The sequence below is a fragment of the Rutidosis leptorrhynchoides genome, chromosome 5 (genome assembly GCF_046630445.1).
Source record: "Rutidosis leptorrhynchoides isolate AG116_Rl617_1_P2 chromosome 5, CSIRO_AGI_Rlap_v1, whole genome shotgun sequence".
NCBI lineage: Eukaryota > Viridiplantae > Streptophyta > Magnoliopsida > Asterales > Asteraceae > Rutidosis > Rutidosis leptorrhynchoides.
This window is the reverse complement of record NC_092337.1, coordinates 218,426,630-218,450,428: the sequence shown is the minus strand read 5'-3', so window position 1 is coordinate 218,450,428 and position 23,799 is coordinate 218,426,630.

The following is a 23,799-nucleotide window of genomic DNA, read 5'->3' as shown; positions in this document are numbered from 1 at the left end:
TATCATTTTGGCCAAAATCACTTGTGATTCTGTATTGCCAATCACTTGTGATTCTGTACTGCCAATCACTTGTGATTCTGTACTGCCAATCACTTGTGATTCTGTACTGCCAATCACTTGTGATTCTGTATTTCCAATCACTTGTGATTCTGTGTTGCAGATCACTTGTGATTCTGTGTTTCCAATCACTTGTGATTCTATATTGCCTATCACTTATGTTGATGATGTTCACAATCTAAGCCTTGACCTTGTGTTTGGTTGCATGTTTGGTTGATTTAATATTTATTCATTTGGTATGTAATAATATTATTTTGGTTATGTAATTTATTTTATATTTGGTATGTAAAATAGATTAGGTTGTAATTTTACTTTTTTAGACAAAATGTATTAGGATATATTTTGTAAAAAGATGAAGATGATGAAGACTTGAAGAACACAAGAAGAAGCATTTGGATGCAAGATTAAGTGGGAGATTTAAAATCTCCTACTTTGTGTTATAACCCCTTATCCGGTGGCATTTGTTTTCGGCTAAACAAATGTCTACCAAAATGGCTTGATTGTGAACATATTTGTTTTGCATGCATGGTTGTTTATTGTATGATTGTGGATTGTATGTTTGTATGCTACAAGTTAATCACACAAGTTAACAACAAGCAAAACGACAATTTAATTGGTTAAATTAAAAATGGCTAAAAGGACATTAATAAACAGTTATTAAGAACATGATTAGGATCATATATATAAAATGGTTTATAGACAAGAAAATGTATTTCAAATGAACCATATACTAAATGCATGTTGGTGTATGGCATAAAAGTTTTCTCAAACTAGAAATAATGAAAACTTAAAATCCCTTTTAAACAAGGCAAACAAGTTAAACGCCATCCTTTTGTACAACACTTAAAAATATTAGGGAACTCATAATGGGATAAAGGTCACCTAACCGTTATGAACAAACTAATATGATTAAGGTGAATTTCGCACACTTGTAGGATAAAGGTCACTTAACCACTTGTATGTTAAATTTAAACGTTTACACAAGTAGGACAACTTGATTTGGGAATCATGAACTTAGGGACACCGAAGCATGAGGATCAAATAGGTGTTGATGGGATAAATATGCCATGCAAAAGGATTGCATGATCCCATAACTTAGAAGTTGCAAAAGGATTGCAATTGTCATACAATGACTACCTAGCTAAATCAAATGACGGGATAAAGGTCACCTAACTGAAATTTGGTTTACCGTTGGATTCTAAAATTTAATAAATATCAATTGGATTTAAAGGGTATTGATCGTTAAATTAAAATTGATACTTAAACAATCTAAGAATTGGTTCCGCAATCTAAGAATTGTCCTCAAACTAGAGGATATGGCGTATGTGTTGGAAGACCTCATTCTCTATCAACCGGACGAGGATGATACGGAAGGCATGGCTTATTGGGAGAAATATTGCACCGATTCGTTGCAAGTTTCTTGCCTCATGCTTGGGAATATGATACCCGAACTCCAAAAGGATTTCGAGCATCATAGTGCATATGACATGATCACACAATTGAAGGAGATGTTCCTTCAACAAGATCGTGTCGAGCACTTTGAAACGGTCCGAGCGCTTCATGCATGTTGGATGGACGACTCCCAATCTGTTTCATCTTATGTCCTTAAGATGAAAAGCCTAATTGATCGAGCGAACCGTCTAAACTGCAACGTGTCTAATGAATTAGCCACGAACCTTACCCTTAATTCCTTGTCAAAGAGGTTTGACACATTTGTAATGAATTACAACATGAATGGATGGGATAAGAGCATTGGCGAATTACATGCCATGCTTAAGACGGCCAAAGCGAGCATGGGTAAAAGGGCTTCACCCATGTTTATGATCAATGAAGGCGGGTCCAAAAACCATAACACTTCTAAGCCGAAGGCGGCTAAGAGGAAAAGACCCGCCTACCAAGGCAAGGGAAAGGGAAAGGGGAAGATGGTTACCCCAACCAATAATAACAAGAAGCAAAAGGTTACCGGTAAAGCTAACCCCAAGGAAGATCCGTGCTTCGGTTGCGGTGAAATGGGTCACTGGAAACGAAATTGCCCGGTCTACCTTAAGGAGTAGAAGGAAAAGAGGGATGCAGGGAAAACCTCAGGTAATGTATATATGGTATACATTGAGCTTAGTATTACTTCTTCTAATACATGGGTATTAGACACAGGATGTGGAACTCATATTTGCAATTCTTTGCAGGGGTTCAAAAGAAGTGACCAAGAAGCGGGGACAACAAGTCTCTTCATGGGAAATGGAGCAAGGGTGCAAGTTAAAGCTCAAGGAGACTTTGTTTTGAAGCTACCAAGTGGTTTGGAGCTTATTTTGAAAAATGTTTTGTATGCACCCGATTTATCACGAAACATTATTTCTGTATCCCGTTTGAAACAATATGGTTTTAATCTTAATTTCATTAATGATGATATCCATGTTTCTTTAGATAATGTGTTCTATTTTAAGGCTTCGCCTTCGAATGGTGTTTATGAATTGGTTCATGATGACACATCATACAATAGCTCAATATACCATGCGAACACCAAGAAACTCAAAAGGGATTTGAGTGATTCCTACTTATGGCATTGTCGCCTTGGTTACATAAACAAGAATCGAATGCATACACTTCGTAAGAATGGACTTTTGAAATCAAATGAACTAGACTCGTTTGATGTATGTGAATCTTGTTTACAAGGCAAAATGACTAAAGCACCTTTCAAAGGGACCTATGAAAGGGCTAAAGACTTATTGGGATTAATACATTCGGATGTATGTGGACCCTTTAAGCCCATAGCTAGGAATGGTGAAAGATACTTCGTTACTTTCATTGATGACTTCAGTCATTTCGGATATGTCTACTTATTAAGACACAAGGACGAAACTTTTGAAGCATTCAAAGAATATCAAAACGAAGTACAAAATCAACTCAATAAGACAATCAAGGTACTTCGTACCGATAGAGGAGGTGAATACCTAAGCGATGCTTTCCAAGATCATCTTAGAAGTTGTGGGATTATCTCGCAACTCACTCCTCCTGGAACACCCCAACTGAATGGAGTTTTTGAAAGGAGGAACCGAACCCTAATGGATATGGTTCGATCTATGATGGCTAGAAGCTCGTTACCTCTATCATTTTGGGGTTATTGTTTATGCTCCGCGGCTCATATTTTAAATATGGCCCCAACCAAGAAAGTGGAACGAACACCTCATGAGATGTGGTTTGGAAAGCCTCCTTCTCTATCATACTTAAAGGTATGGGGATGTGAAGCTTACCCTAAGCGTTACGTCCCTAATAAGTTGAATGCTCGATCCACAAAGTGTATCTTCATAGGATATCCCAAGGATAATATGAGATATTATTTCTATGATCCTTCCGAACAGAATGTATTTGCTGCTCGGAAGGCTGAATTCCTTGAAACTAAGTTCCTAATGGAAGGTGATAGTGAAAGGAAGATAGATCTTGAGGAGGTTCGAGATCAAGTAGATGATACACAATTGGTTGATACTAGCACTCAACATGAAAATGTTAAAAGTGATCAAATGGATGATCAAAATACACAAGACGTTCGCAAATCTGGTAGGATTAGTAATCCTCCTGAGAGATATGGGTTCCTCATGGATGGTTGCTATGTGGTTGATTTGGATGAACCAACAAACTACCAAGATGCTTTATCAAGGATTGATAAGGATAAATGGCAGGAAGCCATGAACGCTGAGATGCAATCCATGTATGACAACCAAGTTTGGGAACTGGTTGTACAACCTACTGGCTCAAGGCTAGTTGATTGTAAATGGCTTTTCAAAATGAAAACCGACATACATGGAAACTTGGATACATATAAAGCTAGACTTGTAGCAAAGGGTTTCACTCAAACTCAAGGGGTTGACTATGATGAAACTTTTTCGCCTGTGGCAATGCTAAAGTCTATTAGGATATTATTTGCCATTGCCGCTCATTATGATTACGAAATATGGCAAATGGATGTCAAGACCACTTTCCTAAATGGATATCTTGTGGAAGATGTCTATATGATTCAGCCTGAAGGTTTTGTTGATCCGAAATATCCTAAAAAGGTATGCAAGTTAAAGAAGTCAATCTACGGATTGAAACAAGCATCTAGAATGTGGAATCATCGTTTTAATGAGGAAGCCGAGAAATTTGGCTTCATTAAAAATGGTGATGAAGCTTGTGTATACAAGAAAGCTAGTGGGAGCACTATCATGTTCCTTGTATTATATGTGGATGATATATTATTATTTGGAAATGATATTCCGGCAATGCAAGGCGTTAAAACTTGGCTAAGTAAATGCTTCTCCATTAAGGATCTTAGAGAAGCACAATACGTTTTGGGGATTGGGATCTACAGGAATAGATCCAAGAAACTGATAGGTTTGAATCAAAGTGCATACATTGAAAAGATCTTGAAAAGGTTCAAGATGGAGAACTCTAAGAAAGGTTTGGTACCTATTCAAAAGGGAACACTTCTCAGTTCATCTCAGTGCCCCACCACGAAAGATGAACAGGAGAGAATGAAAAAAGTCCCATATGCGTCTGCCATTGGGTCAATCATGTATGCAATGATATGCACGAGACCAGATGTGTCATGCGCTCTAAGCCTGACAAGTAGATACCAAAATAACCCAGGCAACAGTCAATGGATTGCTGTCAAAAGTATATTGAAATACCTTAGGAGGACTAAGGATATGTTTCTAATATATGGGTCTGGTGAGGAGGAACTCACTGTAAAAGGTTACGTGGATGCGAGTTTCCAAACTGATCGAGATGATTCTCGGTCACAGTCCGGTTATGTCTTCACGTTAAATGGAGGTGCGGTCTCTTGGAAGAGTTCAAAACAGGATGTTGTTGCTTTATCCACTACAGAGTCGGAGTACATCACCGCATCATTGGCAGCTCAGGAAGCTGCATGGATGAAGAAATTCATCGACGACTTAGGAGTAGTCCGTTCCATTCAGGACCCTCTTGAGATCTTTTGTGACAACGAGGGTGCGATTGCTCAAATCAAGGAACCTCGTGCTCACCAAAAGACCCGTCACATTGAGCGGAGATTCAACTACATAAGGGATGAAGTTGAAAAGGGAAAGATATGTATTCGCAAAGTTCACACAGATCTTAATATAGCGGATCCACTCACGAAGCTCTTACATGGTGCGAAACATCAAGGGCATGTTAGTGCATTAGGGCTTCGATATTCTAGTGATTGGTTGTGATCTGTTTTAAGTATTGTAACGAAATGAAATTGTTCAAACTCATTAATATAATTATGGCATTAATTTATTTTGAGTTATGTTCCTATTTTGCATATTTTATCCATGAATAAGTAATTATTCTAAATTCCGTAGTCGATCACATTTGTGGGAACAAGTGTGAGGTTTAGACTATTATGAACTTGGATTGGTATACATTCACGGGATGAATGTGGGGCAAGGTTGCTACCAAGGTTCATAGATATTTGTGGGATATAAATATTGGAAGACCCGCCCTCAAGATTTACTAAATGGATCCTTCGTGGTTGATCACATGTAATCTTGAGTAAAGGCGAATATCATTGTATCCTCTGACCTGAGATACATATTGGGTTCGGATATTCACTTAGTATTCTGCCTTGATTCTTTCCTTCACTATTCTGAAATATGGTAGTTCATAAAGAAGAGCTCAGGTGTGATACAAAGTATATATCTAGGATGTATGTAGTCAAGATAGAATTTGTCCCTCTTATTCGTTGAGAGTCAGATGTCTAAGGCCTGATAAAGTTAAATCTAAAAGAGAGTGATCACTCTGTATCTCTTGGATTTAACATGACATCTAGGAGAAAAGGATATAATGAAAATATTCACCTAATCATATTCGAGATGGGAACTAGAAAAGGATGATGTTATTGAATGGCACAAAGTCATAACATATTGGGGGTGATGGACGGTCGTTAGGTGGTATCTGTCACTTGCATTAATTTCTTATGTTTCTCGTGCAAGTGGGAGATTGAAGGTATTTCATATGCCCGAGAGACATATTAAATTAATGTGGCTAATATGTTATGATCCACGTCGGGTCATACCCAATAACAAGCTTACCGACACCTTAAACGTATTTAGTCTTGACGATTGGCTCGTTAAATAAATACGCGACACTTGAACTTTAGAAAATCGGTTTTCTTGAATATTATCACTTGAAATAAATTATTTGGATAATTTATATTTAATTATTTATAGGTTTAAATAATTATGTTGTGTTGTATTTTATAAATTGGTTTATAAAATATGTAAGTAACAAATGCATGGTGTATTTTGTGACAAGGTTTATATATATTGCAAGTTTATAAAATTGTCCCAATTTTATATAAACCCACTCAAAGTGCAGATTTTGAGAGTCAAACCAAGGGAACAATCCATGCTAGAATATTGCTACTTTTGAGATGCACAAGTTCACATAAGCATGGGCAAAAGACCAAGGATTGTGGGACTTAATACTAGTGCACAACACAACATTCTATAGAGAAAAAAACTGATTCATTTTTGCTGAAAATTGGGGCTGCTGTGCCGTGAATTTTAGAGGAGAAAAAAGGGTTATCAAATTTGTTTTACAAGTGATATTTAAGTGCATTTAAAATCCTAACCAAAGGCTAGGTTGTTGGTAACAAGCTTGGGGTATAATCCCTTGAGGTTTCACCATTAGAAACTAGCATTCATCATCATCTTTCATTGTTGCTGCTGGCAGAAATTTCCAGCAGATAGAAGTGGGTTTCAAACTACTTTAATAAGGTGGTTAAGGTTCTAGAGTCTAGTCACAATCAAGGGTGGTGTTGGAGCATCAAAGGCTTGGAGTTTAACACACTTGAAGCTTCAACTTGGAGGCCATTTTCACCATCATCTTCATCAACTTTCTGCACTTTTGAGCAGCCCTCAAACTTGGTTTTGAGGAGGTATAAATCACTTCCTTTCTTGTTAATTTGTAAGCATGATTTCACAACTTGATCCTATTGGGATTTAGCTTTAAATTGGTTTAAAGATTAACAAGTTTAATTGGTAATTACACGCTTCCGCTTTGAATGATTCTTAAAAGGTTTTAAGTATTATGAACTTGTTAAATCCCAACATATTTGAACCAAGAGAATGTGATCGTGGTTTTTACGGATAAAGAGCGTTGTATCAATCATTCTACGAGAGAAGCCATTTCCAGCAAATACTTTGTCAAGGTCTCATACCACCGTACAAAGCATTCTCCAAGTAGTAGACGTGGTTCGGATGAATAGTATCGACAAAGCCTTCTAGTTGATCAACATACACTTCCTCTTAAAGATGACCATTCAGAAAAGTAGTTTTAACATCCATTTGAAACACCGTGAACTTCATATGAGAAGCAAAAGCAAGAAACCAACGAACAGCCTCAATCCTTGCAACCGGAGCAAATTTTTCATCATAGTCAATACCCTCTTATTGTCAATATCCCTTAGCCACTAGACGTGCCTTATTTCTGACCACAACTCCATCAGAATCCTTCTTGTTCTTGAAAATCCACTTAACCCCTATTGGTCATTGACCCGCTGGTCTTGGAACTAATCACCATACCTTCAAATGTTCAAATTGATTTATCTCATCTTGCATTGCTATCACCCAATTCGGATCTAGTAAAGCTTAATTAACCGAAGTTGGTTCAATCTAACTAAGAAAGGCTGTATATAAACACATATTTCGAGTAGCCCTTCTAGTTAAAACTGGAGCAGATGCATCACCAATGATAAGATCAATTGGATGACTTTTAGTTCATCGGTTGTTATGTGGAAGAGGTCCTACATTAGTAGTATCCATTGAAACATCGTTGACGTCGAGCCATGATCCTCTCATTCTGATGTAACAGTATCTAATGGATTTGGTTGAGTATCTGGAGAAACAACTGGAATTGTATCAACAGATGTATCTTGAATTGGTTCAAGATTATCATCAGGAGGTGGGAGGGAGGATGAAGAAGCGACAGGTGAATCATTTGGTGTTGTATCTTCATCATAGAGACTTGGTTGTGTCTTCTCAGTAGTTGATTGTGATGGTGTAACCGGTACAGCATGACATCTGAAGTCCGTTGAGGAGCGTAAAGACTATCAAACAAGATATCCAGTTCCTCTGTTGTAACCGTCGGAACACCCTTCTTCAAGAAAATTGAGTTTTGCACAGAAGAAGTAGTAGCCAGGTTAGGATAGGGTTTTGAACTGATTTGTTCAAAAACGATTCCCGATTACTCATCGAACTTAACATTAATGCTCTCCTTAATCGTCTTTGTCCTTTTGTGATAGACACAATAAGTAACCTTGTTCAACAAATAACCGAGAAATATGGCCTGATCGCCATGAGGATCAAACTTTCCGAGGCTTTCAAAATCATTAAGCACATAGCATATACAACCAAAGACACGAAAATATTTGACATTCGGGCGTCTACCATATAGTAACTCATAAGGATTCTTATCAAAGCATTTGTTTATGATACAACGATTTTGAGTATAACAAGCAGTTGAAATGGCCTCCCCCAACATTTTTAGATGTAGTTTGGAGTAGGCAAGCATCATTCGAGATGCCTCGCACAACATACGATTACGTCGTTCGACTACTCCATTCTGTTGGGGGGTTCTTGTGGCAGAGAGCTGATGTTCAATGCCTTGGTCTTTCAAATAACTATCAAGCAGGTCATTCTTACATTCCGTCCCATTATCAGTATGGATGCTCTTAACATGTTTTTTAAAAGAGCATTGAGCCTTTTTGATGAACTCAATGATAATGGCGAGGGTTTCAGACTTGGTCCTCAAAAGAAAAATTGATGTAAAGCGTGTATAGTCATCTACAATGACAAACACATGTTTCCGGCCACCGAGGCTAGAAACTCTTATGGGTCCACATAAGTCCATATTTAATAAATGCAAAGATGATGAAGTACTATGGTTTTGCATAAGTGGATGATTAGACCGTTTCAGCTTACCCATTGTACATGATGGACACACATGATGCTTATCATATTGAAAGCTGGGAATACCATCAACTAAATCTTTAAAGACCAGTCGATTAATACCCTTGTAATTCAGGTGTGACATCTGGTGATGCTATAACGACGAATTTCTTTTTGTGGAACGAGTGGCCAAACACATGGTTCTATGTGATGGTGCATCATTGAGGTCAATAGTGTATAGTGAAGAACAACATTTACCAACAAGGAGATCATTTCCATCGGTGGATTGCACTGAGCATTGACGACGTTCATATAGAACTTGGAGATCTTCATCACAGAATTTGCTGACACTAAACAAACTACAACCTAAACCCTTAACATACGAGACCCGTTTGATTCTTATACCATTTTTTTACATAATCTCCATATCCCGTTATTGCTACAATCTCGTCATTTCCAAATGCAACCGTTCCTAGGAATTTGTCAACGTAATTGACAAGCAAGGATTTATCACCTGTCATGTGCCGAGAACAACCGGAGTCGATGTCCCAAACATAGACATCGAAACCTTGTAAACGTTAAGTTTCCAAGCATTTAGGTACCCAAAGTTTCTTGGGTCCTCTACGATTAGCACCAACAAAAAACTTTGGATCACAAATTAACGTATCACGTAATGTAGCCTGCAATTTAGACATTAAAGCATCATCTAAAACCACATTACATGAAGCATCATAAGCAATATCAAGGTTTACACAATCATCGGAAGTCTTTACACATAACTTATTCCACGTAGATGTTTTGTTCACACAAGAAAATTGAAAAACATGTGATGACTTCCTAGGTCGACTAGCAGATTTCTTGTTTAGGTTGGCTCTTTAATGTATCTGACTGCAAGCATACCAGACATTACACTTGATGTAACTGTCTGTACCCATTTTCAGTCTAATCCTAAGAAATCCCACTCCAAAGCGGTGGTTAGGATTTTTCAGTACCTAAAAGGTACTTCTAATCTTGGAATCTGGTATCCACATGGATCTGATTTCACTCTCACTGCTTATACTGATGCGGATCATGGTGGTTGCCATGTTGATAGGAAAAGCACATCTGGATCAATTTAGATGTTGGGGAATAGGTTAGTTGGTTGGTCATCCAAGAAACAAAACTGTGTTTCTTTGTCAACAGTTGAGTTTGAGTATATTGCTGCAGCTCATTGTTTTTCACAAGTTTTGTGGCTGCAAACTCAACTTCTAAACTATGGCTTTAAAATTACTAAAGCCCCAATATACTGTGATTTACAACGTGCAATTACAATTACAAGCAACTCAGTTCAGTATTCTTAGACCAAACACATAGATATTCATTATCATTTCATTAAGGACCATGTTGAAAAAGGAGATGTAGAATTATACTTCGTGCCTACCAAAGTGCAATTTGCTGACATGTTCACTAAACCTTTAGATGAACATGTTAACTAAACATTTAGATGAAGTTAGGCTAAAGTTCTTGATTCAAGAAATAGGCATGGTTGAGTATATGCTTAATTCCTTAGTTCTAGGGAGCTTTATACCTGGGATCTTGTGTTTAAGGGGAGTAGATAATTTCTAAGGGGAGCAACTGATTACTTGTGCTTTAGATATTATCATTTAAGGGGGTGCTTTTGTTTAATGATAACTTCCTAGGCTTATATTTTAATAGTTACGATAGGGGGAGGTAACTGATTGATATCATATTTTAAGGGGGAGTTACTAATTTTCTAGGGAATATCAAAATGCTGATTTACTTAACTGTATATCATATTTTGAATGGGAGAAAAAGGGAGAAAATGATAAGAAATTTTTTTTTCAAAAGTGAATTCATAAACTCTTTTGTTTTCATTTGTTAAAATTCACTTTGACTTATATACATCTCAGTATGTGACCCGTTTCAACAATTGGTATCACTGAAGATTTGTACTTTGTACATAATTCAAAGCTTTTCTAAGTAAAAAATCTTTATTTTGGAAAATTCATAAAAAGTTAAAATTCAAAAAGATTTGAATTTTTCAAGAATAAATGCTATTTTTAGCATCATACCGAATCTGACAACCAAATAGTGCAGATTCGGTAAGTTTCAAAACTTTCGAAAATCACTCGGTCTTGATGTTTAATGAAAAGAAAAAATAAACTTATGAATTTCTGATATTGAATTGTGAAAGTTTGAAGTCAAATTTTTTTAATTTAAAAATGGACTACATTCGGTATCTTAGGCCCATTCGGTAATGCTCAATAGTTACCTAATCTCGGTATCTATAAATAGAACAGTTAAAGTCAAAGACTCTCACGCTTTCTTAATTGTGTACCGAATCTGATTAAGCTTACCGAGTATGTGCTAACTTATCGAGTCCGTCCTTTAATCCTTTAACTCTTTGGTAATTTCTAATTTTAATCAAGTTTATGATATAATTGTTATAGATCTGAGATAACTGAAAGAATATAAACCAGAAAAGATCAAAATCTAATAGGAATAAGACAATTAATTTGAAAAATTATTGAAAAACCGAATCTGGGGTTCAAACCTTAAATCTTTGATTAAATCTGAATGATTTGGTTATTGACATGAGATTAAGTCTATTCATTGTTAAATTAGTTGATCTATCAAAGAAACGACTCAGATTGCATGTTTAATTTGTGTTTAATGGATTTTGTGCTTTAAATTGATTCTGGTTGAGGTTTTAAATGATATATGACTGGATATGCAGGCTTAAGTGATAATACGTGCATTTTGAAGATACCGAATCTGAATTTTGGTTTGATACCGAGTCTGATATTTGGTACTTTAAAATTTTCTTAATTTGATCTTGAAATACTTTCATGCTAAATCTAGTTCATTTAAATGAAAAGAAAAGCATTTTTGGTTACCGAGTCTGTAACATTTCATGGTTACCGAATCGGCTCATGGTTTGAAAATTGACTAAGTGTTGTTGGATTTTTAGTTGTTCATGTTTGATTATTCATGATAATTGTTTGAATACTTATTTGAATATCATGATTATCAAATACTTGTGAATATTTTGAATAAATGATTTTTATATAACTTAGGAAATCCATAAAAATCACAAAACTTGAAAAATACAAAGGGCTTCAAAGGAAATAAGGATAGATATATATGCTTTATGATAACATATTTTGTTCTTCTATTTCTTATTCAAGCTTTCAAATGGCAAACACTCATTTCATCAACACTGAAACCAACATTCCCGGAAACTTTGGGATTGCTATTCTGGAAAAGTATACATTATGGCCTGCTTTGAGCTCGAATGTCAGTGTACCAGTAACAGACTTGAGAATTCTCAACAGAAACATCAAGTTTATAGACGCTACACAATCCTCTGCTGCTAATCAATAGGAAGAACATGCTAGATTCAAGTTTGAACTCCGAGGAGTAAATGGATTGAGGAGAATAACAAATGTTGATTTCAGGAGGATCATTCAGATTCCTCTAGGTCAAAATGCTCATGCTTTCCCATCTACTCAACAGATGATAAACTTAGTGTTCCGGTTTGGATATAGTGGAGCAAATGTTACCCTGACCAAGTTTCAGAAGAAGTATCTACACTTCCGGTGGTATGTGATCTTCTAGAGCATTAACAGGTTTCTACTGATGACCAGGAGTGGGTCTGACAGCCTGACGGTCCCAATGCTAAAGCTTTTCTACTCATTCACAAGAGTGGAAAACCCAGATTATACAGAGCTTTTTGGGATCTGGTACAAGCTCAAGAGGATAAGGCAAAGAATTCCTATGTTCCTTGCGAAAAGTTTTTCTGTATCTTTATTCATGATGCTATAACTGCTTGCAGAAATGTAAATATTTTTGTACCAGGTACACATGGAATGCAGACGGTTCGATATAGGGAGATAAAGATGAATACCCCGGTGATCTCTTACAATCAATTCACTGCGCCAATCCCAAATTGGTTGGTGAGGCTAGATGAACCCCTAGACGCTAGAATGCGTTCTTACTTTGAGGCGGTCGGTATATCTCTTCCGAACCCGGTACAAACACCCCAGAGGTTGTAGAGGAACCTGTAGTACAACCACTCGGGCCAGATAATCCTCCACTTAGGATAAACCTAAAATTCCCCAGGGTAGCACAATAAACTTAACCCATGAGGATCAGGGAACCTAGTCCACTTAGGATTGAACCTACCCTATCCACCACACCTGAGGGCAGTGACACTGATTCATCAGCAACTGAATCATCTCCCGAACAAATGCAAAAGAGGACACGATATATGCCTGATGAGATGATTCAGACTCTGCCAACCCAACGAGTAACTATATCTAGGACTTCAACTCCTATCGTCCGCCAAACAGTTACTCCAACTATTGGTGATACGGACCAAGACCTAGAGGCTATTAGGTCACTCTCACCCATTTCCGTATCACATCCAATAATAACAGTAAGCCCTATACTAAATGAAGCGCAAGCTTTGGTAGGAAAGAGAGCTGAAAGCACAGATGGTAAAAACACCAATCAGCCAATCCACTCTAAACATGAATTAAGAATAAGTCCCACAAGCAAAGATGCTTCGGCATCTCAAAAGGAAGTAAAGTCTTCCTTTTTAGTAGAGTCTATGATAACTCAATCGATTGAGGAAACTCAATCATTGAAGTCCAGAACGGCCGAAGGGGAACTGAAAAACCTTGAAAAGACACCCAGCGTATCGGCTGGAAATCCTCTTGATATACTTCATCCTAGTGATGTCGTATTGCCTCAATGTACAACCGGACCTGGAGGTCTGGCTTATCTTGACGAGGGATATCTGCCGCGTCTCATGGAAACGAGACAACATGACAATCCTTCAGGATATTTATCAGACTTCCAGCAGACTATTCCTTTGGTTCAAGAAATTGATCCATTGGTTCAAACCACTTCTCTTTCGGATTCTAAATCTCAGGGTCTGGAGGATGAGTCATTAACTGAAAGAGATGTACCACCTCATGGTACATTGATGAATTTAGGAGTCGAGGATATTCTTATCTCTGCGAGAGCTAAACTGACGGGTAGTTCTGCTACTATGTCATAGTCCCATGAGACTAAAGTCATGGAGGCGGATGATTTGAAAGAATCTTCACCGACGACAACTCTAGTTGTTGCCCAACCTCCATTAGAAGGGGATATCACGAATCTGACTAGTAGTATGTACAGCCCTACATATAAGAATAATACCACATAAATATCCTTACCTGCCCTCACGATAAATCAAACACTTCCACCAACTTCACTTCCTACAGATGATGCTACTGCTGTTCCTATTGTTACTTGTCCACCATCACCCCCACGTTCACCAAATTGTTATGATACTTTAGAGCGAGAATATTTTAGTCGCATGTTTTCTTGAATAAATCTTGATGTTCTTCGACGTACTTCGCTTCAAGCAATGTTTCGTGCTAGAATTCAGCATCCACTTACTTCCTGCTCTTCTACACTAGGTTCTCACCGTGATGATGAACATGACGATTCTGATCCTCAGAATAGCCATGAGGGGGAGATAGGAGTAGATGGAGAATTTCTTACGGTAAACATTTCCACTAGGGGTGGTGGTGCGAGGTCTGCTTCAACTTCACAAGCTTAAATGGTTAATGATGAATCTGAGGCAATGCAAACTCATGAAGATGTAATTGAGAATGCAGAGACTGAGCAAGTGATTATTCCAATTTTGCAAACTACTCAAGCTGAGGTTGAAAGCGACAAGTTGATGAGGATTTGAACTTAAGTGATTTCTATCTTGAGGAAACGAATGATGATGGATTTGTTATTTTGAGCACATTGTCTTCACCATCTGCTATACCTGATGATGTAGAGATGGTTGATGAAGGGAATCCTGAACAAGAGATAGAAAGTGATAATGAAGAGGATTCTACTAATGAAGATGGTGGTGATCAATATGAAAATCTAAATGTAGATGAAATCTTTAATCATATTTAAGATGATAATGTTCCAACTGAAAATGCGTCATCCAGTGCAAATCCAACAAATGTAAATGAGATTTTAACTTCTGGTGCATCAACATCAAGTGCTACAGTGCATTCCTGGTTCAATTACAATCATGGTTTATTCTTTATGAATCGGGATCATAGATTACAATTGGGAGTAGAACATGATTTCATGACGCTAAGGAACACATTCATCGAAGAAAATGCTTATAAGATCTTCTGCATGAACGAGACACCAAGAAGTGAAAGGTTTACCTATATTGGTTCACGTTTTCTTCCAGCTAATGAAAGGAACTTGTATCAGTTTATGTGGAGGAAATACATCAACGAAAATGAAGATGATTTGTGGCTTCAAAGAAAATATCGGTTGACAGAAGTATTGGATATTACTCAAGTCGGAGTAAACATAAGTGTGAAGAAAGACGTAATCTGTCAGTTCCATGTGATTAGAGAAGATGAGAAAGAGTACAAGTTTACAAAAGCTGATTTTCAAAATCAGAATATGCTTGACATCATTCACATCTACAACTACTTCAGTATTCTCACAACTCGACCGTATAATAAAACTCAAGCTTTAGAAGCTGTAAAGAGATACATGTTCGAATCAATTTACAGAGTGACTGGAGGATATGAGAATGCTTCAAATACAATTCGAACCCGAATGGTTTGTATTTGTTAATTCACGGAAAGAAAAGGTGTTCATCCGAACAAACGAGCTAAATAAATATTTAGATAGTACACTTAAGGTTGCACTGAAGTATCTCAAGTTTCGTCAAAGCAAGTTTGATGACATTGACATGAAAATGGGTCTTCGAGAGTTCATTAAACACATCAGAGATCGTCTCAAACTCCGGATCCGAACTAGACAATTTGAGATTCTTCACGGTCAAAGAAAAAGAAGATATTTCAAGGAAATGGATTGTGACGACCTAGAAATTTCCAACCAAATTTAAACTTAATCTTTATATGAATTCGACACGATAAGCAAAGTCTGTTAGATTGAGTCTCAAAATTTCTGAACTGTTTTCTTGCATTCATTTAACTTCGACTGTTCTCGACGATTCACGAACGACTAATTGTAAATAGATGCATATATATTTTAAATATATATATATATATATATATATATATATATATATATATATATATATATATATATATATATATATATATATATATATATATATATATATATATAATAATTTAAAATATATAATACGATTTAGTGATCATGTGAATTAAAAATAAAAATATGATATTATGATAATTATTATTTAAAACACATCTATATATATAAATAAAGTATAGTAAATATATATTTTGTGTTTTCGAATCTATTTAGAAAACGATGGGTACAATCGATTATCATTCAATCGATATTAGACAAATTAAAAAAACGAACTTATATGATTGTAAAAATAAACGGTGATTCGAAATTGAGTTCTATAAATTATAGACCTATTAGAAATATATTTAGGAACTAATTATTTAAGTTTAATCACACATTCCTTATTTACGATACATTATTATATTATTTATGTTTTCAATTGATTTAACATTTAACCATAATCTGAATCAAAACTCAAATTAGTGACTGAATTATTATGTTAGATTGATTAAGTTTACTGTGTTTGATTGATTATATTCAATTATAGATCAACTTTAAGTACATGCTGTGACAACCCGGAAATTTCCGACCAAATTTAAACTTTAATCTTTATATATTCCCGACACGATAAGCAAAGTTTGTAAGTTGAATCTCAAGAATTTTAAACTGTGTTCATACACTCATTTAACCTCAATCAAATTCCAATGATTCACGAACTATTATATGAACGAACATGATTATATATGTATATGTGTATATATTATAACTTGAAAACATTAACAAAGTATTAGACGTATAATACTTTATATAAACGTATTTGTTTCAAAATATATTCTAATAGTTATCAATGGAATTAAAAGATGATATCAAATAATTGAATTATTAGATACATTGAATTATAATTATGAGTCTCTTTTAAGAGGACCACTATGATTTGAGAAACCTTTCCTTTTTAACAGTATCCGAAATTGTTGGTAAAACTGATTTACAAAAGTGTCATTTACAAGAGTTAGTCAAAAGTTAGAAATCATTTCTGTTTAAATTTCAAAAATATACTTTACTTGATTAACTTGTGTCCCTCGATAAAGCAACTCTTTAGTTTTCATATTAAAAACATTATTTGGTAAAATAACTACTATTATTTAAAAATGAGTTAAAACGAACTTTGAAATCAATTTGGTTTTGAAAGGCTAAATATTATATCATTAGTTTAAATATTTCAAACATATATTATGTACAAATTTACAATTCTAAATAAATAAATAAATAAATATATATATATTTAATTTAGTCATAAAATGTCCCAATTTAAAATAATATATTTTGGTAAACAACGAGTCACTGATTTATAGAAGCAAATGACCACAATGCTCAAATTGTATAAGATACATTTTCATAAAGTAATTTATTGATGAAAAAGTCAAATTATTATTAAGGGTACACGTCGCATAACGTAAAAGGCTAGTTTTCTAAACGTACGATAGTGCGCTCGAAAAACTGAAAGTGGTACATGAGTCGAGTGACAACGTACGAGTCATTTGAACAAAAATTACATTTTTACTACGCACGTAAATATAATATAATATTTAATTAATTCTACAGATTAAATATTTTATATATTATATAATATATAAATATGAATCATATGTGACATTTGGAGTGTTGGCAGCAAGTTAGAAGTGCATATGAGCTGGAACATGAGTGCATGCGATCGCATGCTTTTCTCAAGGAGCCCCCATGCGATCGCATGGGGGATTTGGTGAGGTGAAGTCTTTAAAGTTCGCTCGATCTGGGTTCATTCTCATTTTCATTATCCATCTATCTATCTCTATATATTACTCCATCATTTACTTATTTATTTTATTTATTTATTAATTTTATTACTAAATATTATTATAATATTAATATTAAGAGTATTATTATTATTAGTATTAGTATTATACATAAAATACTACGACAAAAGGTGCGCGCGAGTTATTTCAAAACACGTTTTATGAGTAGGATATGGCTAAGGAAATTATGGGTTATAGCTATGGAGATGATGCGTAATGTTCATGGTATGCTCGTGAGGTCAATCTAGTGTTTATTGTCTCCGTTGCGTCTATGTACTTTTCCTGCAATATTGAATCTCAATATTGATGCGTGAGCACTCAGAACTTAACTTTTATATATTAATAGTGTATCCCTGACTAGTACTCGAGTATATAGGATTATGCATGCTCGTACTTTTGATATTGCCATTAGATAGGTTATGTTGAATCCTGAATTAGTTACATATGCGGTTGAGATAAGGTATAAGATATGCATGTCGTTGAAAAGCTAGCGAAAAATTAAGAACTTTTTCTTTAGATATCGAATGGTTTCGATGAACATATTTGGAGTTATAGTCAATTGAAATTTAATATTATTATTAAAAATGATTATTATCATCGTCGTTATTATCGTCGTTCTAGTTTTATCTTATTATTATCATTATTAATAAAAGGAATTATCATTAAAAATTGTTATTTTTATTATTAATACTATCGTTATTATCGTTAAAGTTATAATTAGTATTATTATTATTACTATCTAATTATTATTATTATTATTATTATTATTATTATTATTATTATTATTATATAATATATATATCACTATTTAAAAATGGTTATTGTTATTGTTATTATTATTATTGTTATCATTAAAATAGTTATTAGTATTATTAATAATATCATAGTAATTATCATTATTAGTATTATTGTAATTAAAACTAATATTTGTAACACCTAATTCTTTTGAGTACTATTATTATTAGTATTATAAACACGATATAACAGACGATTAAAAGCTATTAAATGAAACGATTAGGAAATAATGAGTATAAGTATCATGATGAAATTAAAATCTTATAAGATATTGATTTAGATAAAATTATCATTCTTATTATTTTTATCATTACTATTATTATTAAAAGTATCGTTAGTATTAAAACTATCACTTTAACAAAAATTATCATTTTAATAGAAATATCATTGTTATTATAAAATATCATTATTATTATCATTTTAAATAGAATTATTATTTTAAAGTTAATATTAAAAAGTATCGTAAATATTAAAGTTATCATAATTAGAATTATCATTTTATCACAATATCATTTTTAGTAATTATAACTATTGATATTTTTATTAATAGAATAATAATAATTATTATTACAAAATAATACAACTTTTACTTACTATTATTATAGATATTATTTTATCAAATAAATATGTGATACAAACATATTTTACTACGTGTAATAAATTTACTTTAATAATACCTATCATATTATCTTTATAATATTAAATGAACTTTATAAATTTTATTACTTAAGATATATAAAAGTATATTTTTTTATAAAGTTTTATTTATTAAATAATGAATTATATTATTTACTCTAGTAAATCTTTTAAAAATATTTAAAAATATAAAACGAAGATATTTAAACTATATAATAATCATGTATAAATTTTGGAAATCATTTTGAGTCAAATGGACTTTTGTTGACTTTTGCATATTAGTCTCGAGCATTAGGATTGTGGTACACTATGACTTGACCTAATTTGTTAAGACAAATATTGACCAATATATAAATATATATAATTAATTTAGGTTCGTGAATTCGAGGCCAACCTTACGCTTGTTCAATGATGTTATATGTATTTTTACTACGAAATACAGTATGGTGAGTTTCATTTGCTTTTTTTTACCCTTTATATTTTTGGGCTGAGAATACATGTGCAAATTTTATAAATGTTTTACGAAATAGACATAAGTAATTGAAACTACATTATATGGGTGAATGATCGAAGCCGAATATGCCCCTTTTAGCTTGGTAGCCTAAGAATTTGGGAACAGACCCCCAAATTGACGCGAATCCTAAAGATAGATCTATCGGGCTCAACAAGCCCCATTCTGGAATTTGGAATGCTTTAGTACTTCGATTTTATCATGTCCGATGGGTGTCCCGGAATGATGGGGATATTCTATATGCATCTTGATAATGTCGGTTACCAGGTGTTCACCATATGAATGATTTTTGTCTCTATGCATGGGATGTATATTATGAAAGCTGGAAATGAAATTCTTGTGGTCTATTAAAATGATGAAAATGATCGTTTATGATAAACTAATGAACTCACCAACCTTTTGGTTGACACTTTAAAGCATGTTTATTCTCAGGTGTTAAAGAAATCTTCCGCTGTGTATTTTCTCATTTTAAAGATATTACTTGGAGTCATTCATGGTATATTTCAAAAGTCGTTGCATTCAAGTCGTTAAGTTCAGTAGAGATTATTATTAAGTAAATGACAGATTAGGTCATTTATAGTTGGAGATTATGAAATGGTATGCATGCCTATTAATTTTAGATGTAAAGAGATTTATCTTTTAAAAACGAATGCAATGTCTGAAAAATGTATCATATAGAGGTCAAATACCTCACGATGTAATCAACTATTGAGAATCGTTTATAATGTATATGAATGGGTCCCTTCACATGCTCTTTTATCTGTTTGTGCACAATTATGGAATAACTTTTTTGCTTATTAAATCATTCATTGACCTTAACAAAAGTAGGATTCATCTGCACAATGAATTCATAATGATAGATATTTACTTATTTAAATATTAAACGTTTATATTATGTTCATGATAGTATATGTATGTGGTTACCATTACAACCAAAGTTCATGCATTAGTTTTCTTTTCTCTTCTCTTACTCTATTATAACACCATATCTATCTTCCTCATAAAACTCTTTCTCTTTTAAACATCTTCGATCACCACTCTCATCACCTACAAAACTCATCTTCATCACCATGAAACCACACGCCACCATAGTAGTTGTTCCTACAACCTTCTGTTTCAAACCGAAAGCCATAAACCATCATGAAGCACCATCACCTTCAATAATGACCAACCATTATAAACCCCTCTTCGATCATCATAAACCACTATCACCATAACAACCCAAAATACACTCATGTTGTTCAAAAATCTTCACCTACAACTTGTTGAATATTGCTATTTCTCTCATGTTTCTATCTTGTACCTGCTACAACTATTTTACGTTCAATCTACCCCACGACATCATCACCACCCTACTCTCTCTTCTCTTTCTCTCTCTGTCCAAGAAAAACTGTCATCACCACTTCACCATTCATCTGTTTATATCTTCTTCTGTTTCTATTCGGTTTATCCCCATCAACGATTAAACCCAAAGACTCACCATCATCACCATAACCGATGAACCATTGTAGGATTACTCCTGTTTCTGTCAAGCTCGACACCACCAAAATCATTACAAACAAACATCACCACCATCGTTCCTTTTCTTGCCTGACAAAACAAACTGGTTCTTATTATTTTTCTGATCAAAGTATTCAATCCACAACACACCCACCATAAATTACCATGGAACACATAAATATCGTTGTTAATGGTTCATGTCCAAGACCCATATCGTCACGACCATTAAAACCATCGTTATCCGTCAGTATCAATTAATAAAGTACTATTCCTGTTTCTTCTTCATGATGCTACTGTGTCTATATTTTTTTTTTTTGTCGAGCCTCAAAAATGCACCTACTTATTTGCTGCTGCTGTTATTCGAAGATTTCTGCTTGGACAGTTTCATTATGTGATCAACGAGTATATTAAACCAAGATACAAACCAAGTGAGCTGCCATTTATTTATTTTTACTACCAATCATATTCTATTTGTTACTACATCAATAAGAAGCATGATATTGTTGTTGTTGTTGTTTTCTGGTAAGTTTCAAACCCAAAACCATCAATTCATCATCAGCCCAATCTACCAACGAACACCCTCATGTCTTCTACTGCTCTTCATATACACCTTCGTGTGTGTCTGTCCGATCACTTCAAAGCCCTCATCGAGCCACTTTTGTTACAGTTTGTTTTAGTTGAAAACAAACACCTTTTGATTCATTATTGTAGTTATAACAACCGAAAATGACTGCTGCAAGTGGAACACTTTCTGTTACGTTTTAATTATCAAACAATTCCACTTTTGACTTATGATAATGGGTAGGGTATATTGGTGGTTTTCACGAATAGAAAGACAATGGCCGACACCCCTAATCTACTTAATTATTAAAAGAAAATAGGGATGATTTGTTACAGAATATGTTTGACCTTCGAATATAATTTTTGTTAGGGCTGTTGTACTATTATATTTTTTCTTTCGGTCGAGCAGTTTGTGGAAACCAAACATGGCCACAAGATTCTAATTGGACTACAATGTTCTTGGGCCAAATATTTGGGCTTCTAATTAGTTAAAATTGGGCCGAGCTTAAGATGACTATTGGACTAGAAACATAAAACAAGAAATTGGTATTTGGAATACATTTAGTAGTCGCCAGTATTCTACCTGTTATAGTTATGATGATGGTTAAAACGATGATGATAATGATGGTTATTAAGACAATTAAATGATTAGGATTATGATATTAATGATGATTAATATGGTGATGATATGAATAAAAGATGATGATGTTATATCATATGAATGATAAGTCGATGATGAGGAATACGGTATTAATATTGTTAGGATGATTGAATAATGAAAGATGATGAGTTAAAGAAGAAATGATGATTATGTATGGTGATTATAATGATGATCGTAAATGATGGGAAATTAGATGATGTTATGATAATTAAGACATGATGATGATGTTAATTATGAATAAAAAATGATGATGATTATGATTCGTTAATGATATGTGAAATAACGATAATAATAAATATGATTAAGGATGTTATCGGGTTAGCGGGACGTCGCGGGTTCAGACCCGGGCTTGGGCATTTTTTTTAAAAGAGCTACTACTTTGAGGTAGTTTTTACTAATACTCTTATTATTATTATTATTATTATTATTATTATTATTATTATTATTATTATTATTATTATTATTATTATTATTATTATTATTATTATTGTTATTATTATTATTATTATTATTATTATTATTATTATTATTATTATTATTATTATTATTTCATTATTATTTTTATTGTTAAAATTTATTTTTATTATTATTTATTATTGACTGTTATTAAGTAATTATTATTACTACCAATATTAGAAATAAGATTATTAGTATAATTAATATTATTATCATTATTATTATTATTAAAATATACAGTATTATTACTAATATGACTATTAAAATTTCTATTAGAATCATCTTTTTTATTTAAAAGTACCACTGTTATTTAAAATATTATTTTTATGAAAACTAACATTTTTATCTTATCATTATTATCTTTTCATTAAAATTATTATTATTACTAACATTGTTTTTATCATTAGTAGTATTATCAAAACTATTAATACCAGTATCATTACTAAATCTAATTACTTTTAGTATTATTATTATTATCATAAAAAGATACAAATTTTTATTTATTGTTATTATTAATATTATTTTATCAAATAAATAGCTATATAAGAATATATTTAAAACATATCGCATAACAACCTTAATATTTTCATAATAAATACTATTTATTTATCTAAAGTATATAAAATAAATATAGTTAATATAGTTACCAATGAAACATACAAGTTACTGAAATAACAATTAATAATAATATCTAAACTTGTTCGATTACAAGTATATGTTTTAATAAATATATGAATAATATAGGTTCGTGAATTCGAGACCAACCCTACACTTGTTCAATGA